General features: G+C 31.2%; 1 pseudogene; it reads left to right on the plus strand.

Annotated features, from left to right (window-relative positions):
- Positions 1-5743: 5743 nt before the first annotated feature.
- On the plus strand, positions 5744-8316 carry LOC128186366 (uncharacterized; annotated as a pseudogene).
- Positions 8317-21705: the final 13389 nt, after the last annotated feature.

The raw sequence follows: 21705 nt of genomic DNA on the forward strand, positions 1-21705 counted from the left end.
AACATATAGGTTGTTTTAAGAGAGAGAGAGAGAGAGAGAGAGAGAGAGAGAGAGAGAGAGAGAGAGAGAGAGAAAGAGTACATCATAGTATCATAAATTTTCAATCTTTACTTAATGTACATATATATGCAATTTTTAAAATATTACAAAAAATGTCAATATTCTACCAGTTAAAGGTAATTTAATGCGTAATGAAGGTATATTGAATAATTTTGAATAATTTTAAACAAGTTAAATATTTATTGTTAGATAACATTGAAAATGAAATGAATCAATTTCACATAAAAGGCCGGTCATTTTGCACCTTAATCTAAGAGTTATCTTTTGGTGAAAGAGAAAAAAAATAATTCTTGTCAATAAATCTGTGGTGAATAATTCATTTTATTTCATATTTTAATAAAGTTAGAGTTTATATACATATGATTGCGCCCATGAGAAAAGGGCCCTTATGACGTTTAATATAAAACAGTGAAATAACGTCATAACGAAATGACGTTACATAAAAGAAAAAAATATCTCGTCTGATAGTACAAAACAGCAGTGCGGTAATTTCGTTACATTGTTTATGAACACGTGTCTTACTACTAAAACGTGTTTGATAGCAGTGCCCCATACTGCAGTATCTTTTAAAATAAATAAAATGAACATATTGACATCTTTTTTTTACGGGCCGCCGGAAGGCGGTCCGTTATTTGATATACATTTAAATAGCGTTGCTGCGTTTCTGCGGGATAGTTCTTTTTTAATAGAATTAATATTTTGCTTCTTTTTATGAATTGAAAGTAAATTTGCATGTAGAAATATGTTTTATGCCTTATAAGAATATCACATATTTTTGGTTTTACTCGTAAATGAAAAATAGGTCATACTTAGTAGACTGTCGTGTTTGGCGCGTTTTTATCGAGACTATAATATATTCGGAAAATTTCGGAGTTCTTCATTCTTTTCCAAACAATGCATCGGGATCGGTATGCGGGACATACTATTAACCCGAAATACTAAAGACCTGAATGTCATTAAATTTTATATAAATGATATATTTGAATTTCTATGTGCCGTGTCAAATAAAATGACGTTTTCGTGTATTTATTATATTTCCGTGTAAAATGTGGTAGAAGTTATCATGAAATTATGTCCATATCAATTATTTATGCAAAAATAAGACAGAAATGAAAATTTAAACTGACTGGAAAATTTGAACTAATCCATTACTATTTTATCATGTGGTCCCTTAAAATCATATAAACTAATGCATTAAGTTTTCATTCAATACAATGCAACAAAAAAATGGTTTGAAATACATAATCTCCAAGAGAAAAATGATGAGTTGAACTTATTGTATTACAGTTATGTACAAATCAATGTGTTCTCCATTACTTCATACTATGGCAATGACCATACAACTACCGTTAGAAATGCTTACAGTAATGAACTCGATTCTTAATGATGATAGTAAAATGTCAAACTTCAAAACACATTGCTGAAAGTATATTAGAATTTACTATAAAAATTAGTACAACCAACTTTTATTACGGGCCGCCGGAAGGCGGTCCATTATTTGATATTCATTTAAATAGCGTTGCTGCGTTTCTGCGGGATAGTTCTTTTTTAATAGAATTAATATTTTGCTTCTTTTTTTTCTTCTTTGTTGTGTGTTTTATGTAAACAACCAATGATTCATACAACAATTATATTTTTTGCGGCCTATTTGACGCTTGCGTCAATATGATTTCTTATTTTTTATATTTTACTCATTTATATAAGTCACGATCGAATGTAGATTCCGTGCTTGTTTGATACGAACAAACGACAACTCTTGATCATCCGTATAAAAAAAAACTTGTACTGCATACTGCAGTATCGGAAAGAATAACACGATTAAAAAATTTACATTCCGTCGATTAACTTGCGGTACTGAATTCAATTTTGAATGTTTTGAATATAATATAATTTTAGAGTTACCGGTTAATGAGAAATCATTATAATCACGACCACGTTTTCGCTACCCATTACAACTTGTTGATCCGCCCGTCGGCATCTGTTTACTCGCGCGGCCGACTTTAACTTCATGTAAGTCTACCATTTTCATCTAAAAGGCTCTGAATCTCTGAAGATTCGGGTCCACAAATAAGTTTGAGAATCTGGGTGAAACCTATAGCCTTTTTATTACAAGATAAATATTTTAATCACTGTTTATAAAGGCATTTCGGAAAACAAGAAAGATAATCCACTTCTGTAGAAAATACCATGAGGCTCCGCACGGGGAAACTGATATTAAATAAGATGTTCAATTCATTTCATCTGTTCAATAGTGATGAGTGTTCTTAAAATCTGAATTAAATAGACTAGTGAATGCATTATTATCAAAAATAGGTTTTAGTCTATAGGTTGATACTACTTGTAGATTTAGTCGTTTATCAATTGATATAATTTGATGTTATTTAAAATTGTACGCTTTTTAGTAAGTCATTTTGTTGATTTTTTAAAATAGATAATAATAAATGAAATTTGATTTTGATAAGTTCATAATGAAACTAAAGTTTTGGTATGAATAATAAACTTTCACTTTAGCTTCATCTTTTTTTTTTTGTACTGTAACTTACAGATTCAAGTTTAAAAATTTAAAAGAAATTATTCATGCCATTTCGTTAGGTCTTCTTTTTAACTTAGTCTATTATTCAGACTTTCTAGAGATTTAATAGATTATATATAAACTTTGAAAATTGTTTTAACTGAATGTTATAAAAAAATGTTTAAATGTAACTATAAAATGTGTTGCATACAGATTTAGGCGCAAAGGCGCAAGTGAGCTTTACAATTGTCATTTATTTGTTGCGAATATAGATTTATACAATATAACCACCACCTTATTTTTGACCCCACTCTTTTTCTTCTGTGGTCGGTCAGTTATATATTTAGGTACAATAGCGGAATTATTTAATAGGTGCTTATAAAGTGCAGATTATTCAGAATAAAAATTGAAATAAAATATTTTTTTTCAACTCTTCATTCGTTTGAGTGCAACAAAATTGTAAAGAACAGATAGACATTGACCACGAATATTTAATCGGCTACTTTCTCTGAGTCATCAAAATGTGTTAAAAAGCGTACATGTTTATTGTAGTAAATAATTATAAAACATCAAAAAAATTTAAGACCAAATTTACTTCTGAAGATACGTTTAAAGAACCTTTTTGTTCAGCGATTCTGTGATCTAATATTTCAATTACATGTACTTATGTTGGCTAGCAATGTACGTGTACTGGTTTAGATTATTTAAAGCTATTGATTACAATGCCGTGCAAAAAAATCAAACAATAATTAATAATTGATTAGATTTTTTTTAAATTTAGATTAGTTGTCCAAAAGTTTTGGGAGCCTGATTTCTTTCTATATATATATATATATATTTTTTTTTTTTTTTGGAGGGGGAGAGGTATTGACCCATTTCTTCGGAAAAAGTTTCTAAATGACAAAGGGTATATGCATGTAAATTGTGCGTACAAGATCTATTGTAAATAGTTATAAGAATATAACCTGCTCAGTCTGTTTTATAATACACGTAGATGCATTTCGGCAGATAAGATACTAGTAATTTTAGATGACACTGAAAAACATGAAAGACGTTTTTAATTTTAAAAGAGCTATTTATTTAAAAACTACGGGACATTTGAGCTACATATATAAGCGCTAAATTATTCATGTGTCTACAAATACCGCATGTTAACAAATGAGCTAACTCATTGTATTAACGTGTGTGTTTAATCATGTGTCGACAAATAATCCATATAACAAATTAGCCAACTCATTGTAGTAACATGTGTCCACTTTGAGTCATTACATTCTAATTAAATTTAGACGTAATCTATAGTTTTCATTAAACGTAAGAGTATTTAACTTGTGCCCGATTTTATTCTTTGACAAAATCACATTATAATTTATTGCTTCAGGAACTTGATAATCTAAATAATGAACAATTTTGTCTTGACAAAAATAGTGGGTGCTTCAACAGCATTAAGAAAATGCTACGAGAGAAAATCACAAGCTTCAGTGCTTGTATTGAGATTTCAGTAAAAGAAATGTCGAGTGGAGAGGGTAAATTAATCAAGGTTCACGATTCGATACCTTTGTACAATATCATTTCCATATCACTCCCATTGAAATGGAATCAATTTTTTTTTCAATTCCACTACGCTTTTATTTGTCATAAATGCAGTAAACTGTTGTCAGTTAACTTTATGAAAATATTGGTGCTCGCGATTTCCATGATTTTATATTCTTGCAATTTTACACAAAACAGAAACAATGCTGAATAAGTGCTCCCGTAAAAAATGAAAATCTGTTATATAAGCAACGTTACATATTGATTTACACATAAAAAGGAAACAAATTTAACTACGTTGAAGAGTTTTAATTGTGGCAAAAAACGTGAGATAAAAGAAACTTACGTTCAATCCTGGACAAATTTAATTGAATTCAAAGAAGAGCATATCTCAATTCATACTTTGACTAGATAAATATTATTTTCTCTTTTAACTTCAATTTTAACTCAAACACATTTACGAATTTATTGAAATGTACATGTATCTGTATCGCACATTATCATGCTTACTTTCGAGATGTAGTGACCATTTAGTTTTGCAGATGCCTATGCTAATTGTCAAACTCTCAAGATCCATGCCAAGCTTGCGAAGATGATTATTTTCGTTATATGGATAAAAACTAATTTAGAATTTGGTGAACTTGGTGTATCTTTTATTGATGCACGTAGGAGCAAAATGACCGGCGCGAACTGTCTTTAAGACCGAAACGACCCGCAATATTACTAAGCTTGCTGCGAATTTTCATTAATCGGAACGGGGGAGCAATTACAGCAAATACACTACCGCTTTGCTTAAAATGCGACTTTTCATTTAAACTACTTGATCGAATTCACGTGTGTAATAAAGACACTTTTAGTAATGTAGTAAGGAACAAGAGTGATTATAAAAGAAAGTAATTCAAATTATTACTGATTAAACAAATATTAAAGCAACATACAATTAAGCAAGCCATGAAGAATTAAAAACGAATCAAAGTAAAAAATGATAACTATTGATATGAAAACGCTAAAGTGTCAATCATGTGTAAATGTACAGAAAAATTAAAAAAGCAAAATAAAGAAGGGAAAGACCTACTTTTGGTAAAGTTTTTTTTTCTCATATAGCATGTGCTTAAGAGTCCAATGTGCATATATTATCACAATGCAAATTAAAAATGCCATGTTCATTGTACTTAGTTATTGATAATGAATAATTTTAGAAAAATTATTTGAATTGTACATGTAGTTTATACAAGTTCGTTACAAGACTAAGATATGATTTATTCAGAAAACATGAATGTGCGTTAAGAAGACTTCACAGTTTTAATGACAATTACATTTTCAATGTGCATGGATTGTGTAAAAAATATGCATTAATATAAATGCATTATTATTATTTAAAGTAATTAATAAGGAATCAAAAAAGAAATATATGATTAACAAATAAAGCAATGGAGCTATATACCTAACATAAAAATGACGTTAATGAAATCATAACGTAACGTCGCAAGGTGAACAACGTTATAAGTAAAAAAAACTAAGTAAAGATATTTATTGTTATCGGATCTTCATGAAACTTCATAACTTTAATCTTCTGACAAATATAGGTATAAATCCACAAAAATCTGAAATTGTGAAAAAAAATGTCATAAGGACCTTTTCTCCTGGGCGCAATCATATATTTACCTAGAGATTTTTATGTCTTTAGTTATCCAGGTTCAGTCAAGGGTGTGCGGGGATTTACCCCGGGTTGACTTCCATACACTCCAAGGCCGAAACTACAGCTTTTGGATACACCAAGGGTGTATGGAATATAACCCGGGATAAATCCCCGACGTACACCTTTGATTGAATTTGGATAACTAATATTACTTCTTAGGTAAATCAAATAAATCCTTTTTCCATGTCCAATCAAAAGTGTATTTTGACTTTGTAGATTAAGCATTAACGTACTCGGGTTTTGATGTACCCCTCAAAACATATGATCTATAAGATGTGCATAAAAATTAAATAACAAAGTCAAGTTTAAATTAAACTAGAGGAAATCATGCAAACTAACACAAATAAGATGAAAGGAGTAAATGCATTATGACATCAAGTTACCTACCTCCGGCTCAAATGTAAAGTTAAAAGTTGAACATAGAAGTATATAAAAAGGTTTGAAAATCTTCTTCTCAAGAAATACAATGCTATGTTTAATTATTTTACTATGTAAGTATAATCATATCCTCATATGAAGGTGAAAGTGACCCTCTTCTAGTTTTTGTTATTGTTTATAGTTCATTTTACAATTTTGTTATCTTTGATACGCTAAGGCTTGGATAATGAGATTGGCCAGTTGATGCATCTGAACATTTTGTTCCAGACATAGTTTGAAACACAATTACAATGAAAGATAGAATATGTAGAAAATAGAAGAAATTTCTAAATTAAGGATTTCGATCTCTAATAGCTTACTTCCTGTTTAAATCCCGAAAATTACCAATGAGTGAAACATCAGTAATGTTCGGAAGATGTAACAGTAATTGTTCTTGTAAACCGGAAGTCGTAAAGTTACTGTTCTTGATGTAAACACATGGCTGCTTCGATAGAAAAGACGAGGGATAAAAAAGTTCGGTTTGCCGCAAATAAAAAGAAAAGAGTTGAATCTGTCCCACGTTTTGTGAGAAATGAATATTCCTATACTTCTGCGAACGTATCAAGAACGGATAAGCTGGAACATGCAGAAGGAGACGACAATTGGAAGGAAGGTAAACGAATTATTGAGTTTAGTGTTCTACTATCAAATCTACGACATTGTGAGGCCTGTCGCCTCGGTCCGGTAGCTTTGACCTACGGCTGCGTTGTGGGAGAACTCCAGAAAGGCCTCGTTGGTTATTTATACGTTAAATGCAGCAACAATGATTGTAAGCACGTCAACAGAGTACCCTATTGTAGCACCCACCGTGTTAAAAAACTAGGCATGCCCTGCTTTGCTGTTAATACAAAACTTGGAACAGGTAAATGATATTCACAAATACATACATACAAATGAATAAATTTTTTTATCTTTTTTAGTTTGTTCTGTATCCTATAACCATGTTACTATCATTTTATGAAATACAGTAATCTGCTGTTACAAGATGAACATAATTGAGTTCCTACACACTAATTTCAAAACGTATTGTTAAATACATTGTATAATTTTTTCAGCTATGATTGACAATTTAGGTGGTCCAGATAGATTAAATAATGTTTTAGCTGCACTGAATTTGAAGCCTATTAGTCAGAAAAACTTGAAGATGATTTAGAGAAGAGCAGGGAACTTTGTTGAATCTATAGCCAAGTCATCTATGTCCAATGCAGCAAAAGATTCTTTTCAACCTGAGTTGAACCTGGAGTAAGAAATTCTCTTTATTTTGGAAAAATCATGTGTGTGATTTCCAATGTTTTAAAAGTTTAATAGTTGTAGTGATATATTAAACCTAATTATTTTGTACATTTTTAATTAGAGAAGTAGGTAATGAGGAGTCAAAGAAAGCACAAGAAGAAATGGGAGAGGAAATCGATGGCTTAGGTGTCAGTCTTTTTCATGATGCATCTCCAAGTGTAAAGTAAGAATTTGACATTAATTTGTGACAATGTAACAAGTTCTTGTACAGTTATTGAATTTTGGTCATTGTTTAGGAAATATATCACAAAATGAAGCATGTACATGATTGTTTATAAGTCTAAAGGGGTTATAAATTCAAGTGCTTGAAGTCTTGGGAACCGGATTAAAAATAATTATGAAAAATTAAAACAATGGTTTTATTTCAGAAAGCTAGTGTGTCGAGAATCTGCTGCATTACAGTCACCCAAACTTTTAAAGGATGGAACTGACGTACCCAGTTCATCAAGGTAGAATTCTTAAACAAAAACATTTAGTTTTAAACAGTATGGTCCTATAAAATTTGGTGTCATTTATATTTCTTAAAAGCCTATTAGTATTAAAAAATCTAAATTACACTATTTTTAGCACAGTGAAGGACATATTTAAAGGTAGAGCTAAGTTGAAGAAATGAGCTCCCTGTCAGCCTTCACAACAGCTGTCTTTGAACTGCAAGAAAAAAACTATTATCTAAAATCCCAACCACGACCAGATCTGGCATGTCATCTGCAGTAGATACAGTATGGCAAAAACGTGGTTTTGATATCCTCACCTGTAAGTTTAGTATTTAAAAACAATGTCTTGTCATAAACAACTAAAATCTTGAAAGATATAAAATGATCATATCAAACCCACATATTTTCACGTGAATGTTTTTCAATAACCATGAAAAATCTCTATTCATAAATTTCCACATTTGTATCACTATTTTTATGGTATTTAAAAATACATGATTTATTGATCAATAATTATTATGATAATATTCTTTTTTTTTTGCAGCACATACTTTTTTTCATGAGAAAAGCCAAGTATGAGAAAAAAGTTGTGAAAACAGTTGTATCTCACAAAACTTGTGGCAGAAAAACCGCCCAGGTCAAGAAATCAGAAAACACAGATTTGTTCACAATCACACTGGAAGTGCCGCCTCATGGAAAGTGTAAGTGGTGTGCATGGTATAAAAGAACTTAGAGATTCAGGTACATCTGTGGACATTCCTGAACCAGATGGAGACAATACAATGATTAATTCTAGAATCAAAAGTGAACTTAGAATAACTATGAAAAAATACTGGACAAAAATCATGTGATTAAGGACATTGGAAAAAAGACTCTACGCACTCCATGGAACCAAGGGTGTGAAACTAAGGTAGGTTTGTTAATGAAGCAGACCAAGTCATCAGGTCCTGAGGTCTTACAGTTTAGTTTTCCACCAATTTCTGTTCACCAAGGTCTTTTTGCAACGAGAAATCAAACAATATAACGTCATTGCATGTTTTGATTGCTAAAGGTGTTGTGAAGCACAACACAGAAGAACACATTGCAGGTTCAGGCTTGAACTTGTCCTGTCTTTACAAGATATTTCCGAGAGATGGTGAGGATAGAGTTAGAGCTACATTTGCTCAGAAAAACTCTGAAGGCCAGGCCCGGGTTTCCTCTACAAAGCAGGTTCTTGACTCTGTTATTCCAAAACGTGGAGTATTTTGACAAAAATGATGACAACTGACATTATGAAAAATTGCGGATGATATTTTTGCACTTTTTTTTTGAAAGTCAAGATTATATATATATATATATATATATATATATATATATATATATATATATATATATATATATATATATAAGAAGCACTAGCAAACCAACACACTCGTTATCTAAAGTGTCGGATCAAAAGATACAAGGTTATAAGATGAGATATAAAAAAGCACTAAAAATAACCAACGACACGAACAATAAAGTAAAATATTTATTGACAATTACTTTATTGTTCGTGTCGTTGGTTATTTTTAGTGCTTTTATACATATATATATATATATATATATATATATATATATATATATATATATATATATATATATATATATATATATATATATTTATATGAAGGTCAAGGTTTAAAATAAATACCCGGTATTTGGTTTGAATAGATTGAAAAGAAACCAGTGTAAAACTTTTTTGTAATATGCTCTGATGACATTATTTTTAAAGGTTATATCAATAATAGTTTAAGTAAAGGTCGTCAGAAAAATAATTGTTTTTTTAAGGTCAAAGTCATTGAAAAACACCTCACACAGTTATTTGTGACATTGCTTCTTCGTCATAATTGAGATTATTTACTTTTTTCACTTTTTTTTTTAATACTTTTTACTTGTGAACATATGTGATTTTGAACATTTTGGGGATGGGGTTAGAAAATTGTCAATAAAAAAAATTCTGTGGTAAAAGTTTTCAAAACTTTTTTTTTTCTTTCTATATAATGTGGCATGTATTAATTACAAAAAATCATATGTCAACTCTTTGGTTTTCCCTACAAAACTGCAAATATGATCAGTTGTAAAATGTTTTTTCAAAATAATCGAAGTTAATCTGACACAATCTCAATTTTTCAAAGTTATCGGACAGTAAATGCTTCCAAACTTTTTCTAAACTAATAAATGGATTAAAATTTAATATATCAATTTACTCGAAAATGTGATATTGTATTAATATCTACTACTACGTATAATGACATTATCATATATCTCTATATTTTGGTCAGATAAAAAATCTGGATTTTGTTTATTTATTGTTTTGACCCAAAAATTCACTTTTGAAAATGTTTTATTAAATTGCATTAAGGGCTGAATACCTTAAAATACTTTTGTTTAGGGGTCAAATGTACCTTATGATACATCTTAGATTTTAGAATATGATGTCCAAATAAGTAGACTTCTTATACAACTTATATATTGTTATATTGCTAGAATGTCATAAGTTTTTGTCTCTCCTGAATGTCACTAGTAATATACGTGTGACTTGAAATGAAAGTTTCATGAGGTCGGAATTCTCAAGATTTTTTTTTACGTTTCTTTAATCAATGGTGGATATTTCGTAGTTCACTAGAATAGTTAAACACAAACATAACACAGTTGTTATTTTTTCTGTAATTCATTAGATCGGAGCGATTGGGTTTGTCTACCTTCAGATGTCCTTGTTAGAATAGGTCAAACTGAATATTAGGATGTATAAAATTTGCAGTTTTGAAGATTGGTTTCTGTTTCTGATCAGATTCCAAGTATATCATCGATATATCTAATATAAAGAAATGGGTTGATTCTCACAATTTTGAGAAAAATGCCTTCCCAGTCCCTCATGTATACCATGCATAGTTTCTGTCAAAATTAGTTTTAATAGCAGTTCTTTCTGTTTGAATAATTATATTGTTTGTTGTTTAAACTAAATGTGTTATTTTCTAGAACAACATGCATTATTTCTTAAATGCTGTTTGTGTCAACGTCTTTTTGTGTCGTTCAGTAAACCTTTTTTTAATTTCTCTTCACGCCTCATGTCTAGGGGTAAATGTAAATGAATTTCCAAAATTCTAATCAAGTTACATAATATTTCCTTTCAAGAAACATCGTACCCGGCCGATATCAGAGGCATTGTATGTGAATGTCATATTTACTTACATGTACGTTTTATATATCTGTGAAAAGGTTTGGTCTCAAGTTATATGTTGATTGCAATAGTAAAACTGATTAAATAAGTGTATTTTTGTAATTAAAGTTATTTTTGCATTGTAAATAAATTTATTTTCATGAAACTTTTAACTTTCATCGATTGTTTTTTTTTATTGTTTTTAGCTCACCTGAGCTGAAAGCTCAAGTGAGCTTTCTGATCAGCCGCTGTCCGTCTGCCCTTCCGTCCGTCTCTCCGTCTGTAAACTTTTTACATTTTGAACTTCTTCTCTAAAACCACTTAGCCAAATTCAACTAAATTTGGCACAAAACATCCTTTTAAGAAGGTAAATATAAATTGCAAAAATAAAAGGCCAGATTGTATTCAAAGCGGAAAAACCTCGAAACTGTTAAAAAAAGGGGAGGTTGCATTTTAAAAAAATCTTCTTCTCAAGTACTACTGAGTTAATATTAACGATATTTAGCATATATCATCCTTATGGAAAGGAACATATAAATTGCAAAAATTAAGGGCTAATTATGTTCCAAATTTGAGTTAATTTCAAAATTACTAATAAAGCGGGTTCGTTATTCCATATCTCGTAGACTGGCAATTCCAGACGATATAACAGGCATTGCCAGTCTATCGTACGATAGAGAAAGTATCTCGAAAACGAGATTCTTTGTTTGAAGAATCCATTATGCATGTGACAATCTTACAATGATTAGTATGTTAGTTGTGCAACAGTTCACGTGCGCGTGGTCATTTTTACTTGTAACGGTGGTTTTTAGCTTGTTTTGAGTTTCGATTCATTTTGATTTTTAACTTGGGGAACGATTGTCTGTATTCAGTATTTTGGTATTTGGATTTTTTCCGCAATGAATCAAACATAGACTTCTGTAAATAGGCAGCTGATTGTTTACCTGCGAAAATGATAAAATCTGATTCATTAACAACGTACTAAAAGACATTTCATTCAATTGGTAATTCGGTATGATCTCTGAGCAATTGTTGGGGTCGCAATGGTGATTAGTTCAATGTGTTTTGTCAAAATTCGTTGCATTTTATCGAGTCTTCATTTTAAAAAGACATTATTTTCGTTGATGGAGATATGTATGTGTATAAATGATTCATAATAAATATTGTGCTCTTTCTGATTAAGTGCATTTTCCCTCTGTTTTTATTGTTTATTAAGTACTAATTGAGTGTCAACAAGGACCAAACAAGAGGACGACTTTGGTTGAAATAATCGATTTTTGATCGGTAACTTCGCCGGAATTTCCTCCGAAAGAGAATTTGAAGTAGCCATGTATTCCGAGTTCATAATCCTGTAAATTAACTCCAAAGACAATAAAACGATGTTTATGTAAAAGACGTTCTCACACCTTTAGTTATACCCTGTAGTGATTAATCACCCGCAACTTTATTATATTTAGAGGTTATAAATAAGAGTGATGCAAACACAATCATACCTTGCATTGAAAATTACAACTGATATTCATTACATTTCGTGTTGATATTACAATTAGTTGGTAACTGGTAATTAGTTAATAACTCTGTCAAATTAATGCAAAACCGTTTGTTTACAGTTATCTTCAAACTACCTAACTGTTGTAATTGGGTCACAGGGTAGGATTAATGTCTCCAAAATATACAGAAGTGCATAAACTGATTTTGAGTCATGTGGCTAACTCAATTAAAAAAACATTTTATCTATATAATGTATGATTACACTAAAAAATGAAATTAAACAAAGTAGATAAGTTTTTTAAATTACCTTATAATTCTACGACTGACGCTGAAATGTATGTTGATCATTAGAATTGTCTTACCAAACATTAAATACGTGTGTACAGAAAATCAAAAGGATGATGTGCTATCACTACTCTGTGGGGTCCCTTTTCATTTGATGAATTATATGAAATCTGCAACAATTTTTGGTAGTTTTCAAACGATTAAATAAAAACATCTCTTTAACAGTTCTGACACATTGTAATTATGAGAATATCTGGATAATCATTATTGTTAATAAAATATTGCAGCAGAAAATCATCTTGGTTGTTTTGAGGAAAGATGAAAATAATCGATGGGCATTAGAACAAAAATGATACATGAATGCCTGACAATACATTGAATTATATAGGTTTTTAACATATCATGTGACAACATTTTCCAGTCGAATGTTTTCATCGATCAAGTGAGTAAGGTTATAAATCGTCACACAAGTTTACACCAGGTAAACAATTATTTAAGGGAAGACCAATTAAGTTTTTGACTGTAGCCTTAGCGACACTGCGTACTGGCTTCCAGACTATCTGGCGATCCTCTGTCCGTCAATCTTTGTTAACTTTCACATATGAGAAAAAAGTTGTGAAAATGAAATTGCATGACCTCTGAGACAAAATTTTAGTGAAATAAAATTAAGTAGGCCCACAATAGGTGCTGATTTTTAAACTGATATATAACTTAGAAAATGTATGATTTTTATTTTTATTTTTAAAGAGCTAATGCCGTTCACATATGTGCAAAAAATGCAGGAAATAGTATACCAGTGTTATATATAATCTTTGTATCGCAATATATTTTTACCCCACCCCTTTATAAAATATTAAGTCTTACATCAGAAAATTATAGTACTAACTTTGCTAAATTTTAGATTTTACGTTTCTCAATTATTTAAACGGTTTTAAGTCAAAGAAGTTCGCCATTGTTGCTCAGGTGACTGATGTGGCCTATTGGCCTCTTGTTTTCTTTCTGTTTTTCGGGGGGGGGGGGTCCAGTTTTCTCATATAATGTTCATAAATAATAATCTAAGGATGCGAAGAATGAGTGAAGGTAGTTAAACGTACGCCCATTGGCAACAGCGAGGATATTTTCTCAGAGCCTACCGCTGTAAAGTCTAATCTGATGAGTGAGAATTACCTTTAAAATTTAACCGGAACTAATTAATTTGGTCATAATTCGTAAGTTCTTTTGTAAAACGCAGCCCAGTATTGTAGAGAACATTAATTTTACAATATACACTATTACATGTACCGGTATGTATTAAAGATTTTTTAAAAAGAAAGAACAAGGGACGTTATTAGCCGTATTTGGCCGCAAAATTAATCATATTTTCAACGTCTTAATTTATTTTTTTGATGTGGTGCATTGTACTAAGTTCGATACTGGCTAAATTCTACAGGCCCCAAAATGACGCCATTTTTTCATTATGACGTCACTAGTGTACGCTAAACATGGAATAATCTCCAAAAATCGTTATAATATATAGAAATATGAATAATTTTTGCTGAAATTAAAACCTTTTACATGCATTAACCACTTTTATATTTAACATACTTATTTTCTGTATCATAACAAATCCATATACTGAAAATGGTGACGGTTAATAACTGTGAACAATGTGAATTTTAGCAAAAAGGATTAGAAAATTGCACATTTTAACAACGTTATTCAAACAACGCGATCCGACACGGACAGTTACTCGGCGTAACACGCGGTCTTTACCGGTGAAAGAGGGTTTATCTTATAAAAATCTAAAATAATTTTTTGTATACGTAAGAGAAGCCAAAAGGAAAAAAAAAGAAATAGAAATTGCAACCGAAAAATAAATAAATTGATAAATAAATAAATTTAAAATCAATTTATCGAGGAAAAGGGTTCCGCGCCTGACCGCCGCTTATATATCAACCGATAGCCGGTAAATGTTAAACCTAATCCGTATACGGTTGATCGTCAGTGCATCAGCCGATTTGACAAAATCGCCCCAAAGACCAGTTGACCCTCGATCGTCAGTCGGCCGACATTTAAGAAAATCCAAATGCCGAAATGTCGATCGACCGAGCAATAACAGACATAAGAACTGTCTTCCGAAGGTCGGAAGATGATCGAGAATTGCTCGATGGACTACTAGTATTGAACGACTGGTTTAACTGAAGAATCGGCCACCGACGCAGAAAAAAAATATAACTTGGCCCGATGGACACAAAATTGGTCGGCCGACGAAAAATGAATACGACATCGTCCAAGACAACGGCTGATGAACTGACGACTTTCACCCGATTAATCCCATTTTTACCCCCCCCCCCCCCAAAAAAAAAAAACAAAAAAAAACCCCAAAAAACAAAGTCCGCCGTTGCTCGTTTTTGGAAATGTGTTTCGGGTTTTACTCTATTCAGCGATATCAAATCTAAAATATTAATGCAAACAATTATACCTTCTCGATAAGAACAATACATGCAGTTAATTTTAACTTATATTTTCTTTCTATAAAACATTTTTATATGTACTGGTATCTATTTTTTCCCCTATAAAACATGCACATGTTTCATACACCGGTATATTAAAGGAATAAGGAATCATTCTTTGAGTATTATGAAATGATAATTAAGGTCGGGGCGTGATCAAATCCAATAAAGCCCGACGGGCTTTATGATAGATTTGATCACGCCCCGACCGAAATTATCACCTCATAATATTCAAAAATGATATTTTATTACTTATATTCATATAATGTTCAGCAATTGTACGATTAATTATTTGAATATAAATAATCAAATCCCACTTGCGCCCCAATTATACGTCATTTGAATTTATTGAACTGTACAGTACAAAATCGGTGCGTAGTTTTATCACAAGCAAAGACACTGAAAAAAAGTAAATATTCATTTTTTTAGCGCGCAGAATTATCGAATCGGTAAATAAAGTGTCTTTCGTGATCTTGTCTAAAATTTTAGACTTCATCTTTATCAAACCACTTAGAAACCTTTTGTCTATAGGCTACATCACTTGTTCCAAGAAACGAGAGAGAGAGAGAGAGAGAGAGAGAGAGAGAGAGAGAGAGAGAGAGAGAGAGAGAAGATATTCATTTAATCAAGTTGTCATATTTTAAATCCTTTAATCGACAAAATAATGCACAATAGCATATTATGATGTAATTCAACCAAGCAGTTTCAAATCTAGAGTCCACGTGCTATATAACGTGTCGTTCCTTTGTTTTTCAAGTCCGAAGATAATAGAAGTATGATCAACAATAACTTAGTCTTACATTGTTTGTTATGTTTGATATGATTCTTACACTGCGAGTGTGAAGTTTAATTTGTATATATATTCTATACGTTGAACAGAAATAAACTAACTCTCTTTCTCTCTCTGAATGCATGTTTGTGCATACTAACAGTGACTGAACTACTAAAGTCTTATTTGAATAAATTTTATTTATTCTAGACTCACGGTTTAAACAACGATCTCCACACAATGACTAAAAGTTTGTAGACGATCTATGATCAGGTTTATAGGTTTTATCTATACAAAGCACACGTAATAAGATTGAAAAAAGTGCATCGACCTGTGCTCGTTCTTAATACTTGCTAGAAGTTAAAATATATTATTCATCTGTTTAATGAATCAGTTTTCTTGTATATTATTGTACCGGTTGGTAAATGATTTTCTTTGTGAAATTCCTGCATTTATAAAGTTGCTAAATTGTTCTATCCACGCGCGTCGATTGTCCACGCGCGTCGATTGTCTTAAATTACATGTAGTTGTTTGTGTATTAGAAAAAATCAAGAAACTAACAAAGTATAAGTAAGATATTTTAAACAATAAAATGCTTTTTATGGTGATTCATGCGGTAAACAAAGGTGGCGACATTGCAGAAAAAAACTAGAAAACTGACCAGTCAGGAAGAGCCCCGCTTTGACAATTAATATAGAGAAACGAAAAAAACTTTGAATTCCATCCTCTTTATATTAACAATGATGAAAAATAAATGCCCAGCATAAGATGCAATATATATAAGGTGGTAAAAAAAATTATAAAAATTATAAGTAACAACTGTATTTTTAAAATTTCAAGAGATTTCCTAAATGTCCAAAAACTCTAAATAGTAACCTTGTATCTGCATAAAACAGGGATAAACTCATGTGTTATATAAAAACAAAATTAGATGTGTATTTAAAAAAGATTTAAACAGGTGTTGTATAAAATGCAAGCCTCCAGTGAATGCAAATACATTGTATCACCCAGGGTTGACCTAACTTCAAAACAAACATCAGTTGCAGACAAAGGTGTTCATTAATCTTCATATAACAGATAGAGATAAGCCTCTAAATGTTCTGCAGCAGGCAAGATAATTAATCCCATGGGATTAATTGTTCTGCTCTCTCATCCTTTTCTTCTTAATTTACAATAAGATTTTTTTTCTTCAGAAATGACAGAATGGGGTTATTATCTGATTACCTGTTAAAATTAACAGCATTAAGGCAGACAAAAATAAAATAAATAATTAAAAAATAAAACAGTGAAAAGGGATATCTTAATATATATCTTGATTTTAGAATTCAATAAAATTATCATAAATCATTGTGTACAGTATTTTAACCAAAATAAAGTATGAATATTATATTTTAAATCCATACTAGACTTTGACCCGTGCGTGCACGGGTTGACATTGCATATGATATCAGGCATTTACAAAGTAGATACACCGAAACACCGTATATTGTTGACATTTGCATAACCAAACTTTAAGCCTACAATAATGCTATTAATTTTACTACACTCTGCTGAGTTGGAATAATCTAACTGTGTCTCGGGAAAGGCCTTCACCACAGTTAAAATCTCCCCATATACCCGTAATGTAGCAGAAAATTGCAGAATCGCTCCAAAACGATTTTGGAGAAAAGTAATAAACTTGCATTGAAAATAACAGTTAAATTATTCATAACAAACCATTTTGAAGCTGTAAATACCTTTCTTCGAAAAGTTTAAATTCTATAATTGCAGAATTCAACATATTTCAACAACGTTTTTTTACACGTTGTTGACATTCGAAACTCTCGGAATTTTTATAGTAAATGCACTGTGTTTGAGTTATCTCCCGTATTTTCTTTGATGAACAGAAAAAAAATTTCCAATAAAAATTAAAACGCATTTGTTTTATCTTTTCAAAGTTTATCCATGCAAATGTGATATTGTGGAAACATAAAATGAGTCCCTGTGATTTAGTGTGAATGTAATGCGCATGTGCAAGATTGTAAAATCCAAAAAAATTCAGATGTTTTCCGGAATTTTTTGAGGAATTTTCGTTGATTATTAATTAACGAAGCTTGATTGAGAAAAAATAAAAACAAATTGGTAATCTTCAAGTACCAATGATGTTTAAAATATATAAAACAAAAGACAGTACTCTTCCGATTTATCGGTATTAAAGCTAAAAAATTCGAGTCTTTTATTTTAATATACAATCATGTAGTAGCATAGCTTTCAAAGAATGTACACAATACTACTCATCATTCAAAATTGACCTTAACTTCAAAACAAAGTTCATCTGCAGACACAGGCAGTGCAGTAATTAATCTCAATGTGACAGATAAAGATAAAGCTTAGGATTTTCTTCCTGTGGAAGGTTAATTAATCCCAAAGGACAAATATTGCACAGCCTTTCAAGTATACAGGGATAGTAACATTCTCAGCAGTTATCTCTTTGCCCATTCATTTTTATGCATAGTTAAGGAGTCTACCCCACCACCCCAGCTCCAAACCAGAAGACATATACAACCAAACTTAGCATCAAAATATGCATTTCTGCCTACTGAACTACCATACCAAATTTGAACTTGATTGGGCAACCATAAAAAAGTTATTAGACAAAAACAGAAAATTTGTGGACGGAAGAGTGACAGACGGACAGACAGAAAGACGGACGGACAGAGTGATTACTATAGGGCACCCGCAAATCCTTGCGGGGCCCTAATTACATTACCCGCGTTCTTTTTCTCTGCATTGATCGCTAATTTATTGTTTATATTTACATCTTTCTATCAAAAATTAATAAATTGGTTGAAAAAAGTCAGAAAAATAAATTGTTACGTACATCAGTACGTTAGGTATAAAAAACAGTCAAATCGTCTCCTATTGGAATTTGATTCTGACATCATCATGATTACTTCGTGTAGTCCGGGATCGATAAACTAATAAGAACTGGATCGTTTATATTTCAGTTCTGTCAATTTCATTATTCAACATCAATGTACAATCCATTTTCGTAATAAAATAGAGGGAATTGGTGGTTGTGAATAATATATTCATTTACCTCTACTGGCTTTCGAGTATTTCTCTGCAGTACGGAGTCTCTAACTATGTCGGGTTAGTTAATACGAAATTTTTATTCTAAACAAAGGGAATTGAAAGTTTGGAAATAAATACTAATACAAAAAAAATTAAAAAAAATAAGAGAAATGTTTGGTTGTGTTAAAATCCAGTTAAGCCTGTCCGTCATGTTTATGACGCCGTGTTAAAGGCTTCGTAAAATGTCGACGTTTCGTTTTTAAAAGGCGCCGTGTTTAACGTAAAATAATTTAATTCTGGTTGTAACGCGCTTTCTGATTGGCTAAAAAAATTGTTTTATATCGTATAAAGAATGTTGCCTACGTCATAGTAAGACTAACGTCAAAAATGTATCAATACGCCTGACGTTACGTTTGAATTTTGCACAATTTTACGTCATTTTAAAGGTCGAATGACCGTTTTTATCTACAATCAAGAGTAGAAAATTAAATTATAAGCAATGAATTCAATATTTATTAGTTTTATACGATATAAAATGGTTTGAAACAGTTTACGCTTTTTTATAAACCGCTTCGCGGTTTATACAGCGAAAACTGTCCCAAACCATTTTATATCGTATAAAACAAATAAATATTGAATTCATTCCTTAAATAATTTAATTCTGATTGTAACGCCTTATTTGATTGGCTAAACAAATTCATATATATCGTATAACATAACTTGCCTACGTCACAATAAGACGCGCGTGCAAAACGTATTAATCCGCTTGACGTTACGTTTAAATTTTGTACAAATTAACATATTTTAACTAATTAATGGGATTTATTATTGAATTTAAATAGTAGAAAATTAAATTATAAGGAATAAATTTAATTTCTACCTATGTTATACGAGTATAACATAACTTGAAACAGTTAACGCTTTTTTATAAACCGCTTCGCGGTTTATATTAATTGTAAACTGCCCCAAATTATGTTATATCCTATAACATAGGTAGAAATTAAATACATTCCTTAAATGTATCATACCTACACTAAAGTTATATGAATAAATCATATACCATTGAGTTTTGTTTATTCTTGGCTTTTGAAAATGGTAGGTATCATTAGATTTTAAAACACGGCATTTTTTGGCTAATAACGTCCCTTGTTCTTTATGAAGCTATACTTTTCTCTTTGTGCCTTTTTTCTGATAAAAAAAGAGAGAATAAAAGGAAATGTGTTTCACTGAATGAAGGATATACAAACAATTCATTGTGAACGACTGGATGTTTAAGAATATATATTTTATTATTTATAATTAATATATGGGTGCTTTCCATTTAACCGGCTTAGACCGTCTTATGGGTCGTATAAAGGCAATCTGTTAATATACTCGTTCGAATTTGCCTGCCATTTTGTCGGAAATCGCACTTGGAATGTCTCGGATTTCATCATTAACATGACGACCGTAAACAGCGAATTTTGAAACGTGATGTTAAAAGTGGCAATGATTTCGTTGCAAAAACAGTGAATGTGGTAAAATGGGATTATAAAAGAGCAACATTGTAGGTATTTAAGACTAATCCTATGAAAATTTAGGAAAGATGCAGCTCGATATATTTTTCTTATTTGCTACGAAGCGAGTATATGGGACGAATTCTATCGTTAAACCGGGTCCGTAGGACATATGTCATTTTAACGATAGAACATTCAATCTAGTCCACTTCTCAAAAGAGAATACAGTTTAAAGCTGCAATTGTCCTCGGTTTGGGCATTGTGACGTTACAAACCGTTCCATTAACGTCACCATTTCCCGATAATGTCGCCTGCAAGGCAACGTTAATGGAAAGCGCCCTATGATCAACATCGCGTGCTTCAAAATTGCGCGGTGTATTGAAAAAATGAATGACCGGACGGCAAAAAAAAATAATAGTAGTCTATAGTAAGAATTATTCTAATTGGCCCTGGAATGTATTGTCTCCGACAACTTAGGCATGATCGTTTTTTAAATAATTTTACAGATATATATACATGTAGCAATTATGTTGTAAAGTCTTGACCAAAATCGATTCTTATTAACAGAAATGCGAAGTGAAAATCGCGTGTTTTGACGTTGGAATAGAATTGAAAAAATTATTATGATGAAAAAAAAATATAGACAGGATCAAATGTACACATCGATATATAACATTTAATGTCACCCAAGCCATCAGAATGTGAAGCAATTTTAATACTCTTGTGTGTTAAATAAAGCTCATAGTTTATAAAATGTAATAGTTATAACTTTTATATTCACTAAATCAACTATAATATATGTGTACAACAAGATACCAGACAGGGCAGACGGTGCTATATTTTTAGGTTATGGACTTTTCTGAAAAAAGTGTACAATGTAGATATGCAAAAGTATCACATCAGACCAGTGAAATTATTTTGAAGCAGAAATAAACAAGTGTGCAATCTTTACAGGATAAGGAAAAGGAGCACAATACCTCACCATCAACCAT

This window comes from Crassostrea angulata, chromosome 5, assembly GCF_025612915.1.
Source record: "Crassostrea angulata isolate pt1a10 chromosome 5, ASM2561291v2, whole genome shotgun sequence".
Taxonomy (NCBI): domain Eukaryota; kingdom Metazoa; phylum Mollusca; class Bivalvia; order Ostreida; family Ostreidae; genus Magallana; species Magallana angulata.